At 37.2% G+C, this 15,917-nt stretch overlaps 1 pseudogene; it reads right to left on the reverse strand.

Annotated features, from left to right (window-relative positions):
* Positions 1-3,876: 3,876 nt before the first annotated feature.
* Positions 3,877-15,917, reverse strand: part of LOC136251274 (uncharacterized) — an 80,954-nt pseudogene continuing 68,913 nt past the window's right edge.

Consider the following 15,917-nt stretch of genomic DNA (forward strand, 5'->3'; position numbering starts at 1 on the left):
TGACCATATGATAATTTATAGCCAAAACACTTAGTAGTTTTGTTAAACACATAAAGAGCAGCAGCTATAACAGACAGTATAATTAACATATATACACAAAATGCAATAAAAAATTTAAGGGAATAGAATCGACCTCAAAAGATTGTTCATACTCTTAGTTCCTCCTTGCAACTACAGTGGAACCTCAGCTATCTGGACCACACTTATCCAGATTCTTAATATTTAGAAAATGACTGCTCTATTAGAGTAGTGACTGTTCTATTAGAGTAGTTGAAATACTTTTTAAAAAATTCTTTAAGGTTTTTTATACAGTTTCAGAGATATGGACATTTTCAGACTTATGGACCACCCTAAAGGGTTCGAATAACTGATCATGAGGTTCCACTGTATATAAAATGAATTTTCACTTTCATCATCAAGACACACGATAGTGTGTCGTGCGGCCCAAGAAGCAGGCGCGCCACACCGTGAGTATATTAACAGGAAGAAAGAAAACGCAATTTTCACACCTATGTAGCTCTGTGATCCCTTATCCGATTGGAACCAAATTTGCTGGAGACGTGCCGCCCAGTTAGGGGAGTCTACATACCAAATTTGAAGAAAATCGCTCCAGCCTTTTCCGAGATACGAGCGAACAAAATTTCGTTTTAATTTCTTCGTTTTTTTCTTCTTCATCTTCTTCATTTCGCACACTTCGCAAAATTCGCCATAAAACACGAATGCGTGCTCGGATTGGGCTGAAATTTGGCACACTTAAAGGGCTCATTAAGGCGGATCGCCGTACCAACTTTGGTAGGAATCCGATTAACATTCACGGAGTTATGACCGATTATTTGCGTAAAATAAGGTCGAAGGTCTGTCACGCCTACAGGGTAAACCCCTTGGAGGAAGCAGTTGAAAATTGATATGTAGATGGAGCAACCATCGTAGGAGTGCCTTTTTGTGGTTTGAAAGGAATCGGGATAAAGACCATGGAGATATGACACAAAACCCAACCTGTGTCAAAATTACGCGATCGATTTTTATGAATAAAAAAACTATTAGTTTTCGTGTCTACCAGGAAAACCACTTAGAGCAACGAGCTGAAAATCAGTATGTAGCTGGAATAATCATCATAGAAAGTTCTTGCAGTAGTACAGAAGAATCGGATTACAAATCACTGAGTTATGATTCGAAAGGCAACTACGTGCAGCAAATGCGAGATCGAGATACTCTAATAGAACAGTCACCCTAATAAAGCATTCAGCTGCATGTATAATTTACTCAGTTATATTACATTGCAAATTATTCTGTAGGGAATTCAGCTACAAACAAGTCACCCTGCAGTCAGATCAGCTAGAAGAAGGTACCTAATAGAGAGTTCAGCTACAAAGAAGCCATCATGTAGAGAGTTCAGCTCAAATAAATAACCCTGTAGAGAATTCAGCTACAAACAAATTACCCTGTAGAGAGATCAGCTAGAAGAAGTTACCTTGTAGAGAGTTCAGTTACAAAGAAACAATCACGCAAAGAGTTTAGCTGCAAACAAATCACCCAGTAGAAAGTTCCACTATGAACAGATCACACTGTAGAGAGTTCAGTTAGAAACAAGTCATCCTGTAGATAGATCAGCTAGAAGAAGTCACTTTGTAGAGAGTTCAGCTACAAAGAAACCACCATGTAAGAGAGTTCAGCTGCAAACAAATCACCCTGTAGAGAGTTCAGCTAGGAACAAGTCACCCTGTACAGAGATCAGCTAGAAACAAGTCATCCTATAGAGAGTTCAGCTAGAAGAAGTTACATTGTAGAGAGTTAAGTTACAAATAAACTACCATGTAGAGAGTTCAGCTGCAAACAAATCGCCCTGTAGAGAATTCAGCTGCAAACAAATCACCCTGTAGAAAGATCAGCTAGAAGAAGTTACCTTGTAGAGAGTTCAGCTAGAAACAAATCACCCTGTAGAGAGTTCAGCTAGAAACAAGTTACCCTGTAGAGAGATCAGCTAGAAACAAGTCATCCTGTAGAGAGTTCAGCTAGAAGAAGTTACATTGTAGAGAGTTCAGCTACAAAGAAACTACCATGTACAGAGTTCAGTTGCAAACAAATTTCCCTGTAGAGAATTCAGCTAGAAACAAATCACCCTGTAGAAAGATCAGCTAGAAGAAGTTACCTTGTAGAGAGTTCAGCTAGAAACAAATCACCCTGTAGAGAGTTCAGCTAGAAACAAGTCACCCTGTAGAGAGTTCAGCTAGAAGAAGTTACATTGTAGAGAGTTCAGCTACAGAGAAACTACCATGTACAGAGTTCAGCTGCAAACAAATTGCCCTGTAGAGAATTCAGCTACAAACAAATCACCCTGTAGAAAGATCAGCTAGAAGAAGTTACCTTGTAGAGAGTTCAGCTAGAAACAAATCACCCTGTAGAGAGTTCAGCTAGAAACAAATCACCCTGTAGAGAGTTCAGCTAGAAACAAGTCACCCTGTAGAGAGTTCAGCTAGAAGAAGTTACATTGTAGAGAGTTCAGCTACAAAGAAACTACCATGTACAGAGTTCAGCTGCAAATAAATTGCCCTGTAGAGACAAACAAATCACCCTGTAGAAAGATCAGCTAGAAGAAGTTACCTTGTAGAGAGTTCAGCTATAAACAAATCACCCTGTAGAGGGTTCAACTACAAACAAGTCACCCTGTAGAGAGTTCAGCTAGAAGAAGTTACATTGTAGAGAGCTCAGCTACAAACAAATCACCCTGTAGAGAGTTCAGCTAGAAACAAGTTATACTATAGAGAGATCAGCTAGAAACAAGTCACCCTGTAGAGAATTCTGCTAGAAGAAGTCACATTGTAGAGAGTTCAGCTACAAAGAAACTACCATGTACAGAGTTCAGCTGCAATCAAATTGCCCTGTAGAGAATTCAGCTAGAAACAAATCACCCTGTAGAAAGATCAGCTAGAAGAAGTTACCTAGTAGAGAGTTCAGCTAGAAACAAATCACCCTGTAGAGAGTTCAGCTAGAAACAAGTCACCCTGTAGAGAGATCAGCTAGAAACAAGCCACCCGTAGAGAGTTCAGCTAGAAGAAGTTACATTGTAGAGAGTTCAGCAGTTTAGCTGCAAACAAATCGCCCTGTAGAGAATTCAGCTACAAACAAATCACCCTGTAGAAAGATCAGCTAGAAGAAGTTACCTTGTAGAGAGTTCAGCTACAAATAAATCACCCTGTAGAGAGTTCAGCTACAAACAAGTCATCCGGTACAGAGATCAGCTAGAAGGATCACCTTGCAGAGAGATCAGCTACAAAGAAATCACCCTGCTTCATCTTTTCTTCTTCCTTTAGTAAAGAAAAAATGACAGGTTAAAAAGCCCTAAAGCCGGCCATAGGCCGGCTTTATGGCCGACTTTGGGGTATACAAATACAAAAAGAAGTGAAATCTAATCCAAAACAGCCAAGCTGTAAAAAAAGAGTGCGGCCCTGAGAAAGGCTATGGTGAAAAAAGATGTGAAATCCAAGGTGGCGGCCAAGAAATGGCTGTGATGGTAGGTTAATGGTAAAAATTTTAATAACAACAATTCACATGAATTTGGTGCCGCTTGGTCTTGGCACAAAATTCAGCTGAATTGTTGTTATTAAAATTTTTACCATTAACCTACCATCACAGCCATTTCTTGGCTGCCACCTTGGATTTCACATCTTTTTTCACCATAGCCTTTCTCAGGGCCGCACTCTTTTTTTACAGCTTGGCTGTTTTGGATTAGATACTATTGTCTATCATGAACAGTGTTTTACTACCATTTGGGCATGAGTGAAAATTTTCTATTGCCCAGCCCTTGCAATTGTGCACACATACAAATGTTGTTTCATCAGAACAAGTTTTAACATACAAAGTACTGCACCATTAAATAGCACTTAATATGTAAATGGTTGGAACTTAACACTTACAAAGTATAAGGCAATAAGTAGTAAATAATAACTAAACACTAGCAAACGCCATTGTGTGAATAAATAATATGTAATAAATGTGCAGGTTGAGAAAGATAAGAAGTTTTGAATACACACATTCACTTGTCTATGCTACAATCAATCAACCTATTGTTGCCTGTATTCAAATTGCAAGTCGTAATACAAGCTCTTAGCACATTCTAAAGGAGAACCCAGTTTGGTAGTATCTTCACCAACAACTTGTTTATCTTCATCAGACCAACCCAAGAGGTAGTCGCCATTACCAGCTAGTAACTTTGTGATCTGTCCAAACTGTGGTCTTGATCTTGGATCAGGATGCCTACAAAAGAAATGATGCACTATTGTTATGCAAAATTCAGAGTGATGACCACTGTACTATAATAATTGTTTATAACTGTATCTAGACCTAATAATAACAACTTGAATTAGCTTCCAGCTTTTAGTACAATCCTTTACCAAGCTTTTTGTTATGTTTTAATAGCATGGATGTGACCAAAACTGTATGCATACCTCACAGTTTGTAACCAAAAAGATAGTAATTAAATTTGTAGTGACCAAATTACATAAATTGCTTCTCTGCATCACAAATCGCTTCTCCCGAGCATTAATGAGTTGAACACCTCTAAAAATAATTAACAATTTTGCTATTATGACTTCTACAATTCTTTGATAAGGTATCATGTAGAGTAGTAAGATTTAACCGTGAAACCATTTGTTAGGGTGGTTTGTATTAATTTTATGTTTAGCTGCAATTAAAATGCCTCAGAATGGACTCCACCCTTGATGGTCTTTTCTGCCTTTGAGTTGGAAATCAGTGAGCAAATTTTCTAGAAGCTCCCCTGTTTGGCACCATTCTGTGGCCATGGCTTTTCTGAAATGGTGTGTAGTGAGCTGGGAAGTGTCAAAGAATTCACCATTTGTGTGGTCTCCTTCATTTGGAAGTGATTTATGTGGAACTAGGATCTACAATTGGACCTCTGAATTCCACTCATCTTCTTGCTCCATTTTATACTCCTATATTAAGCCCACCCACTTCCCCCATCCTCTACCTCTATTACTACCACCCGCGATATTATTACCTACACAAAAAAGCTGTCCAAAACAGGTCAAATTTTGAGCATCAAAAACTTACAATGATAGCTAACAAACAGATGGATAATTGGTGCAAAGTTTGTGAAAAAGTTGTGAAATCAAAGGTGGCAGCCATGAAAGGCTGCAATGATGTTGATGATACATAAACTTTATTAATTCACAGCCATTGTTAAAATTTATTATCATCCACGTCATTGAAGCCATTTCATAGCTGCAACCTTAGCTTTCACAACTTTTTTCACCCAGTCTTTTTAGAAGGCCGCACCCTTTTCATACATCTTAGCTGTTTCATGTGGATTTAACTTCTTTTTACATTTTAAATATATATACCCAAAGCCAACCATAAACTGGCTTTGAGGTTTTTTACACAAATCATTGTTCTTCTTATCTACAAAAGTAATGAAGATGATATAAGAAACTAGTGCTGTACCAATACAGAAAAATACCTACTGATCCAATGTTAAAGCCAATATAAACTGATATAATTTTGTGCTTGCTTGTTCATGGCTATATATAAAAACTGTAATACCATACGGTACAGTAGTACTGTATTTTAGGGATCATGGAGATTTTTTCAGGCCAAAAATATCACCTAAAACCAGCTTCACAATACCATCCTGGTGTCTTGGCAGTATTGGTTAGGTATAACCAAGTCCAAAAGTGTCTTCAGTACAATCCTAAAGGATTCCAATAGATTACTACGAAATTAAAAAAAAATTATTCAGTGGAATTTTTTACTGACTAACTGCCTGCCTGCCTGACGCCTTCAGCCAACTGTAACTTGATAACAGCTAAGGCTCACTGTTTGACGTCACTTCGTCTCGAGACGTGCCTTTTGGCACACCACAGTACATACAATGCACGCATCATGGACCTACCTTTGTCCTCTTTTGTGTCCCATTTCTTGTTGCTGACAGCTCAAGGTGTCGAATTGCGGTAGCGTGATGCATGGCTTCCCAACAGTACATTTGTAAACAGGAATTGTCTGTATTTTTCCGTGGTGACTGGATTGATTGCAGAATGCATAGGTACTTCTAATACTGTTATAACGCTGTGTAACGGGCTGAACATAGCTGAAAGTGAAGCATATTGGCCACTGCACTTTTGAGGCAGTAATTGATAGTTGGGGCATGTGAATCACCGTATTTTTAGTGGTGACTGGATTGATAGCAGAGGCGCTTCTTCTACTGTTTTTTCATTTGTAGTGCTGTGCGACTGGCTGAACATAGCTGAAAGTAAAGCGTAATGGCCACTGCACTTTCGAAACAGTCATTGATAGCTGGGGCACCCATTCAGATAAAAACATTAATTCCATTCTATTGATGCAGTGTGCGTGGGTTCACCAGTCATAATAATGTTACACAAAAAGTAAACAAACAAATATAAGGAAAAAATCTAAGTTCGATTAGGAATCACAGAAAAAGTGGGAATCACAGAAAAAAGAGAGAGGTCGTCTACACCTGCAGATATACTAGTGGATATTTAATCCCCAACTCAGTCATGTGTGTAGACTGAATTAGGGATTAAATGTTCACTAGTATATCCGCAGGTGTAGGCGACCTCCATTGTTTTTCCTATGATCCCTAATTGAACTGAAAATTCCTAATTTTTCCTTTTACTTGTATATATAGTGCCTGTATTTATTTTGCAATAGTGCTTTATAACAAGTAAATTCCTTCCAAGTTAGGTATACTATTTGTCTATTAAGATTTGTAGTGCCTGTTCTATTAGAGTATCTCAAATTTTCATGCAAAACGTGATGAGTTGCAGTTTCTCAATTTTTACAAAGCAAATTCTGCACCTTTTATGCTAGAATACAATACAGTCTGTTGTCACAAGTTTTATTAGCATAGCACTTATTATGATGATTATGATGACGATTGGCGCGAGTAGGTCTTAATAATAATGTACTACCCTGCCGATCTGTAGCAAAATGGCTATAATATCAGCTTTGATTTGATGGAATGCTAAGAAAAGGTATTAGTATTGTAATACAGAGTTTATTTGATTACTTTTGTAATGCTCCAATAGAACGCACATTTTTTTTGAAGATTTTTAATAGAGCACATATAGAATTTTCTAGATTTTCCATTGGTAGATCCATGAAATTATGAACGTTTACTATTGAGTAGATGTAGCTAGAATTTTCATTTATAAAGTAGAAATAAAGTGAAATGACCAGCCATAATAGCAGCAGATCAGTGGTTAAGGATTTGGGTGTCCAGTATGGAGGTCCCTGGTTCGAATGCTGGTAGCAAATTTTTTTTGACATTTTCATGCACCTTTTTTATCCAGTGGTGACTATTAGAGTATTTCAACCCCGTGATTTACAATTGTTTGGTTTTTGCCTTGTAGCCTTATAGTTGTCAATGCAATTTCTTTTAAACCACAAAAAGTTTGAGCAATGATGGTTGACCTATATGCATACCAATTATTAAAGTTATTCCCATAAGTGGTTTATCCTGAAGTCGTGACAACAAGTCGGTCTTTTTTAATGCAAATAATCATCCATACCTCTATGACTATAGTATTAATCAGATTTGCACCACACTTGGTATGTAATTGTGCTGCAATACATTCTTAAAGTGTACCGAAGCTCAAGAAATTGGGCTATGCATTTGCATTCTATAATGGTTTTTGTAAAGTGTGTGAAAAGAATAATCTAAACCCTCTGAGCCCCCTAAACGAAGAATAAAAAATGAAGAAATGTATCCGAATTTTGAAGGCTTATATTTCACGATTGTGTTAGGCAATCTTGCTCAAATTTGGTATGTGGGGTTCTGAAGGTACAGGGAATTTGCAGTACAAAAATACTTCCAATTTGATAAGGGAGCACGGAACTACGTATGGGTGAAAATTGTGTTTTATTTCTTCCTGTAAATACATTCATGGTGTGGCACGCTAGCTTTCTTGGCCACATACACACTACCACGTGTCTTGATACCCAATTTCAACTAATTCTCAATGTATATAGTGAAGCAAATCTCAAACTGATGAAACCTATACCATTTAGTTTGTCTGCTCATGAAGAGTTTGTTTTTGTAACCCTTCATGTCATGTGCATTTGTTTAGTAAATACATACAGTGTGGCAATAAATGATATCATCATAATTTCTTTATTGAATCATCTTATAAGTACAGTGAATATAGAAAAACTAAATCTTGCAATAATTCATGATTTACTTTTGTAGCAAACACAGAAACATGATAGCACTTGCACACACTATTATGCATCATTTTGCAAACGATTGATTATTAAAAAGATGATTCTGGTGACCCTTACATACCAACACTTTATCATCATTCTGTAGAGAGATCTAGGACACCCAGGAGAAGGTGGAAGTCTATAACCGGTATCAACTTTTTGCAGTGCCTAGAATGAACATATAAAAGACATGTAATAAGGCATTAATCAACCTCAAGATTAGTTAGATCTTCAAACGGTTTATACCCCAAACTCCATATCTCATACAATACACATCCATAACTCCACACATCACTTTTAACTGAATATTTCCTGTAGTGGAGTGCCTGAAAGGATAAAGAACATCTCAACACTCAATAATACAATAGGATGGATACCTCAGGAGCTGTCCATTTTACTGGTATTTTTCCACCTTTCGTAATATAGTAATTTTCATCCAGTAAATTACGAGACATTCCAAAATCAGCAATCTGACAATTACCACAGTTACACAATGGTTTATATGATCATTTAGTTGGATGCATGTATACCTTGCATGCACATTTTTCAGACACCAGAACATTTCTTGCTGCTAAATCTCTGTGCACAAATTTTTTACCACAAAGGTACATCATTCCTGCTGCAATTTCATTGCAGAATTTAAGCAACATCAGCGGTAACTTCGTATGGGAAGTAATCTCAGTTCTGTGAAAAGATACAGTATAGTACATGATATTACTTGTACTACTGGGAAGATGAAAAAGTTATAATTCTGTAAGCAATATAGTATGTTTCTTTATTGTGATTACTCATAACAAGAGTAAATAATGGAAGAGAGAGTATCCAACTGCCATATACTGCATCAAAAATGAGCACGTCAAGTAGAGAAGCCATCCTGTAGTGCTTTCAAAGGCAGTGTTGAATGAAGTAATAAACACCTGCTAGCTCTGACTGTTTGAAGTGTCCAGGCATGATTTGAAGTCAAACAGTCTGAGCTAGGAGGTGTTTATTACTTCATTCAACACTGCCTTTGAAAGCACTACAGGATGGCTTCTCTACTTGACGTGCTCATTTTTGATGCAGTATATGGCAGTTGGATACTCTCTCTTCCATTATTTACTCTTGCTCATAATGAAAAAGCTACAGTATAGCTGACAATGCTAACAGGACTAAAAGTTTTTGAATCATTTACTTACAAAGAACGAAGTTCTATCAACAAATTTTTCAGATCTCCACGAGACATGTACTCCAACACAATCATTGCAGGATCTTATGTCACTACACCATAAAGCTTGATCACATTCTTATGATTAAACTGGCACATTATGGCAGCTTCCTGGAGGAACCGTAGCTTGTCATTTTCATTAGCACCCGTGTTTAAACTTTTCACTGCCACTTCTGTTTCTTGGTCAGCTACTGATGGTTTCCACATGGCACGTGTGACTACTCCAAACTGTCCTTCACCCAACTGTCCTAAGTTCCTGCAATTACTCATGCAATTAAAAACACACTCAATATCTGTGAAAGTGTATTGAAATCTGTACAGCATAGATTTCAGACCATTTTGTTGCATATTAGATGTATATACATCAGCCAGCTATGGTAAAATATGTAATAAATGGTTTGCAAATAACATGGGAACACACCTTTGAAATACCTACGTACATATACACAAAATTACAAATACATGCTTCGTAATTTTACATACTACACAAAACAGTCAAGTTGTGAAAGACGGTGTGGCCTTTGAGATAAGCTGTGCAATCAAAGGTGGTGGCCAAGAAATGGCTGCAATGATGTCATTGCTAATAAATTACTGTACATTATTAACATCACTGTTGCTATTTTTCACAACTTTTCCACCCAGGCTTTTGAAGGCCATGCACACTTTTTCACAGCTTGGCTGTTTCATGTGGAATTACTCTTTATACTCTAAGACCAGCTTTGGGGTTTGTTTATACCAACATTTCTTTTTATCCACAGACACACAATGATGAAAGATAGAAGTTACTAGCATATTAAAAATTATTAATTTAAAAATGAAGTAGGAATCCAAGCAATAAAAAGTAGTGAAACAAGAGATGAATGATGGTATTACAGCATAGCTTGGTAGGAAAATCCCTACATTTTCATATTATAACAATCATTTTGTTCAATGCCAAAGTAGGGATTTTCCCACCAAGCTATGCTGTAACACCATCATTTATCTCTTGTTTCACTACTTTTTATCACTTGAATATCCACTTCATTTTTAAATTAATAATTTTTATATTGTTTGGTTTTTTGTTATAGCATACAGCTATACTTGTGTGACTGTTCTATTAGGGTGACTGTTCTATTAGGGTGATATCTGCCTTAGAGTATCTCGAGTCAGCTAGGATGTGTGCCAGTATTTCATATTTTTGTTCTGCTAGCATCATGAAATACAGCTAGGCCAATAATAATGGTGTGTGTCATTGTGATAGATTGTTAAGAGATGTGGTCTCGGGTGCTCAATCGCTATTAATCAACCAAGATCGCGTTAACTAATTATTAGGCGTGGCGTTGAACCTCCTATCATGAAGTTACAGGTATCTACCGAGTGTAAGCGCTTAAATAAGTTTGCGGCATCTAAATATGCTACTCAAGGAAAGTGTTGATAGGGAAAATTAACGCTTTGATATGGTTTCATTGCAACAACAAGAAGACGATGAGCCTGATTGAAGATAAAAGGAAAGACAAGGCACACAGGGCACAAACTTGTTGGAACCCCAAAAGGCACATCCCACTGGTGAGTTTGTTATTGTAGTGTAAAATGGTGGCCGTGGGTTGCTTTGTTTGGTCTCTAGGCTTGCAACTGTGGTCAGGAAGGCAGGCTGGCAGCATTAAAAAAAAAAAATTCTATATCCAGCCGCCTATTAGTGTTGTCTTGTTTTTAATGCAGTATTTGATGTTAGATGGACTAATATTATTCCGTAAAGGTGATGCTCATTGCATAAGATGTCTTTAGGATGAGTTTTGAAGGCGGCATTTTAGGAAGTTCGCATCATTTTTGGGGAATCCATGCTTAAATGGTATTACCGTACCGTTTGATAATTGTATTGTATTGCCTGTTTCATTTGACTATTAGTTACCTGCTACTGTAATACTTCTAAAAGATTGCACACTTTTGAGGACTGCTAGTATAGAATATTCTAGAATTTCCATTGGTAGATCTCCGAAATTATAAACTTTACTACTAAGCTACTGTAGAATTTTCATCTATAAAGTAGAAACCAAGTGAGGTGTACAGCCATGATAGCAGTGACTCAGTGGTTTAAAGATGTGGGAATTAAGCGTGGAGGTCTCTAGTCCCAACCTTTCGCAACATTTTCCATGCACTATTTACCCCACAGTGACTGTTTTATTACAATACACTGTACCTCAACCCTACAATTTTTGATTTTTGTTTATAACTCTGTAACTGTTTTTCCTATGCTTTTCAACCATCAAAAATTACTGCAATGATACTGTAATTTTCCATACATGGTTTACCCTGTAGTTATTAAAAAAATTTGATCATCCTTTACATGATTAAACTTTCATAACACTGTGAATATTACATTCATATTAAACTTAGTATGTGAATTCACCTTTATGAGCTCTACATCTGCACTAAATTGTAAGGGAATTGATTATGTGTTTGAATTTTATAATAATTTTTTGCAAAGTGTGTGAAAAGAAGGAAACTCTCATAAAAAGAAAAAAATGTCAAAACTGTGGCTGCCATATCTTGTGAATGGCTATCATACAGTACAGTAGTACTGTATACTAGGGATCACGGAGATTTGGGTTTTCCTAGCCAAAAAATCTACTCAAAAACCAGCTTCACAACTCCATCCTGACACCTTGGCAGTATTGGTTAGGTATAACCAAGACCAAAAGTGCCTTCAGTATGACCCTGAAGGCTTCCAATAAATTGCTACAAAATTTAAAACAAAATTTATTCAATGGAATTTTCTACTGCCTGCCTGCCTGCCTGCCTACCTGCCTTCAGGCAAGCGTAACTCAATAACGGCTAAGGCTATGGGCTTGATTTTTTCACTGTTCAACGTTGCTTCGTCCCAAGACATGCCTTTTGGCATACCATAGTACGTACTATGCATACATCATGGACTTACCTTTGTCCTCCGCTGTGTTCCATTTCTTTTCGCTGACAACCCAAGGTGTCGATTCACAGTAGCGCGATGCGTGGCTTCCCTATAGTACGTTTGTAAATGGGAATCGTTCATATTTTCCATGGTGACTGGACTGATTGTATAGACAATTCTAACACTGTTCTTCGCTTGTAACGCTGTGTAACGGGTTGAACATAGCTGAAAGTGAAGCGTAATGGCCACTGCACTTTTGACACAGTATTTGATAGCTGGGGCACGCGTTCAGATAAAAACATTTATTCTGGCGCCATCTTTTCTTTTGATGTGGTATGCGTGGGTTCACTAGTCATAATAATGTTACAAAAAAAAGTAAACGAACAAGTTTAAGGAAAAATTAAAAAAATTAAGTTCAATTAGGGATCATAGAAAAAAGTAGGGAAACAAGGGAGGTTGCCTACACCTGCAGATATACTAGTGAACATTTAATCCCTAATTCAGTCTTGGTCTTGAGGTATAGACTGAATTAGGGATTAAATGTTCACTAGTATAGCTGCAGGTGTAGGTGACTTCCCTTGTTTCCCTATTTTTTTTCTATGATCCTTAATTGAACTTAAAATTTTAATTTTTTTAAAACTTGTATTTAGTTTAATCAAATATGCTGTGTAGCCTACCCTACCTGACAGACAGCTACAAAACATGTGCTTTGGAGAAGGAGCCATGGAGCTATCATGCATAAAAATCATGTTTTTTCAAATATATATATATATATATATATATATATATATTAAGTGTGGCATGCTGGCTTTCTTAGCTGCAGTAGTGTGTCTTGATGTTGGCTTTACAATCTGAGCACATGAAAATCAGAAGCACAAGTATTTACTGCATACAGCAAGTTACTGTCACAAGCAGTTACGGTACCGCCCAAGCACAACGTCGCACTCGCTTGCACACGCAACTTTGCTTGAGATTTAAAAAATTGCTAATTGAGGGGTGTGACAATGTGGCAGCTGTTTCGCTCATGAAAATCGCAAGCAAAACAGTTGCCATGCCCCTTAATTAGCGATTTTTAAAATCTCGAGCAAAGTTGCGTGTGCGAGCGAGTGCGAAGTTGCGCTTGGGCGGTACCGTATGTTGGTATTACAATCAATGCATTCATTTCATGTGATGCAGTGATTCATTAGAATCAGTAATGTAGTGATGAGAGATTAACTTTTTATATATCACGACTGATACAGATAACCAATCCAATTTTAAAGTTCTTTTTTATGCAATATTGCTTGTAATGCTATCCCTCAAATTTTGTCTTTAACTGGAAGGCCGTGTACTGTATAGTCTGTCTCATTTGACCCTGAACAATAGTAGCCATAGACGTTTGTTCTAAGACTTAGGTTCCAGATTTCTGCTTCATGCTTTCAAAGTAATTGTTAATTGCATGAGTGAGTGGAAATCTAATATCAAACCTGATCTCACGATGATAAAGTTTACGAAATCTTTTCCCTTCAAATTCTTCATAAATCTTTTGTAAGTTAGAGGGTGGCTCATAGTAGATAGGTCCATAACTGTCTTCATCTTCAAAAGGTGTCTCATAAATTTGTTTTTCAGCATCCAGTGAGTTGGCAATTGCATATGGTGAAATATCAGACATTTCATATGCTGACACTGGTAGTGTGTATTGTGTAGTAGCCATTTCATATATTCCCTCGATACTAGATAATGCTACCTCCAACATTTCATATGTAGTGTTTTCATAGTCTGGCTAGATAGTGAACACATTATTTAAACTGTATTGTACTTAATTATTCATAATACTTAGCCTGGTGTGCATGCTAAATGTCAAAATCAAATGAGCAAGTGCCCTCTTTGGCTGGTTGCACCAAAATATTTTGCAGTAAAATCATGTCTTGATTACATGCATGTTGGTCCTCACTCATGCGAACATAATATTAATGTTTTGTGTTAAACTTAACAGCAGCCATTGTGTGAGAAATGAAGTACTGTGCAAGATGGTTAAGAATGTTAGTTCAAAATATGGGTAAAAATGGGTTCTGAACACATTATGGTAGTCAGATCTATGAGCATTTTATCCACTGAACAAATACAGAGTACACCACCAGAAATGGTGCATGCATTCAAAGGTATGTCCCTTTTGTATACATAAACAAATATGAAGAGTCAACAGAGGCTTTGTCTAGAGAATTTTTGAAAGCACAAAGTACAGAACCACTACAAAAGAAACTACTTCTGTGTATTAATAATATGACTTAAAGCAGTTTGTTCAACCACAGGGAGTCACAATACCAAGTTATGAATTTGTCCAATACATCAAGCTGATGTGTCGTTCTGGGATGAATATCCACAGCTTCAGTACTTATCTGAATGAATAAATGGGAGGCAGTACAACTGCTGGATTGAGTTATTTCATATACCATGGGATTAAGCTCACAAAGATTATTATATCACTCAGTAATAAATGTCAACTGTTACATGTCTATATAAGTGTAAAGCAGTACAATTGCTGGAATAATTGGTAGTGATACACTGACCATGAGTTGTTTCATGGGAAACATGCTACCAATGAATAAACTGTATAGCTACCAAAAAATTAACTAACCATCAAGACAGTAATTAGAGTAAAATCATTCCTTGGGCACAGTACAGTAGCTACTAAGTGATAGCCCATAATAAAGCCTGGCTTGTCTGTTTCTTTTGCATTACAAACAATCTGCACACGCCCATGACACAAATCAGATATACCTCATTCATTTGGATTGTATCTTATTTGTAAACAAGACATCCAAGGGCCTGTGGCCCTTAGGTGTCATGTTTATAAATCAGATGCAAAAACATCATGAGTGTGTTACAACATACGTATAATGTTAGTACTTGTATATAATATAGACCATGTGCGCACTAAGGCGTGGCACTTTATTACATCATCAAAATAACGTATCCGCCATTTTTTGAGGGCAAAAAACGTACACATTCTATGCCTACAAATTTTTTCAATACTAATACGAAGGAATCGTGTTAAAAGATAGAGTAGCACTGGTATAAAGTAAGTTACTGGGTAAAAGTATATAACATATTTGCTGCATGGCAAGTTATTCCACCTAGGGAAGGTCTTTGCAATAGAACGTTTGATACTTTTGCCCTCACTTTTCTCATAAACTATCGTGAAACTTGAAGCTGTAGCACCTTTTTTCCGGTTTTTGCCAGACCACGCCTTGGCACGCACAAGGTCTATACAAACTACAACTGACTTTGCAATGATGTATACAATATTATTATTACTAACACTTTACAGTGACCAGCACTAAAGGTCTGACAGCAGGCCTACTTTATTCCATGGACTGGACTCACGGACTGGACTGGACTTACAGACTAGACTGGACTCACGGACTGGACTGGACTCACAGACTAGACTGGACTCACGGACTGGACTGGACTTGCAGATTGAGCTGGAAACTGACTTTCTAGAAGTAAAATAGCTCTTGCAATGCTGGAGAGACCCTATCTTTGAGCTACGCGTATGACTGCTGATAATCTCAGTTCTCTTGTTGATGAAACGGGGTGAAAATAACTCATGCACTA

This window comes from Dysidea avara, chromosome 3 (assembly GCF_963678975.1).
Source record: "Dysidea avara chromosome 3, odDysAvar1.4, whole genome shotgun sequence".
NCBI lineage: Eukaryota > Metazoa > Porifera > Demospongiae > Dictyoceratida > Dysideidae > Dysidea > Dysidea avara.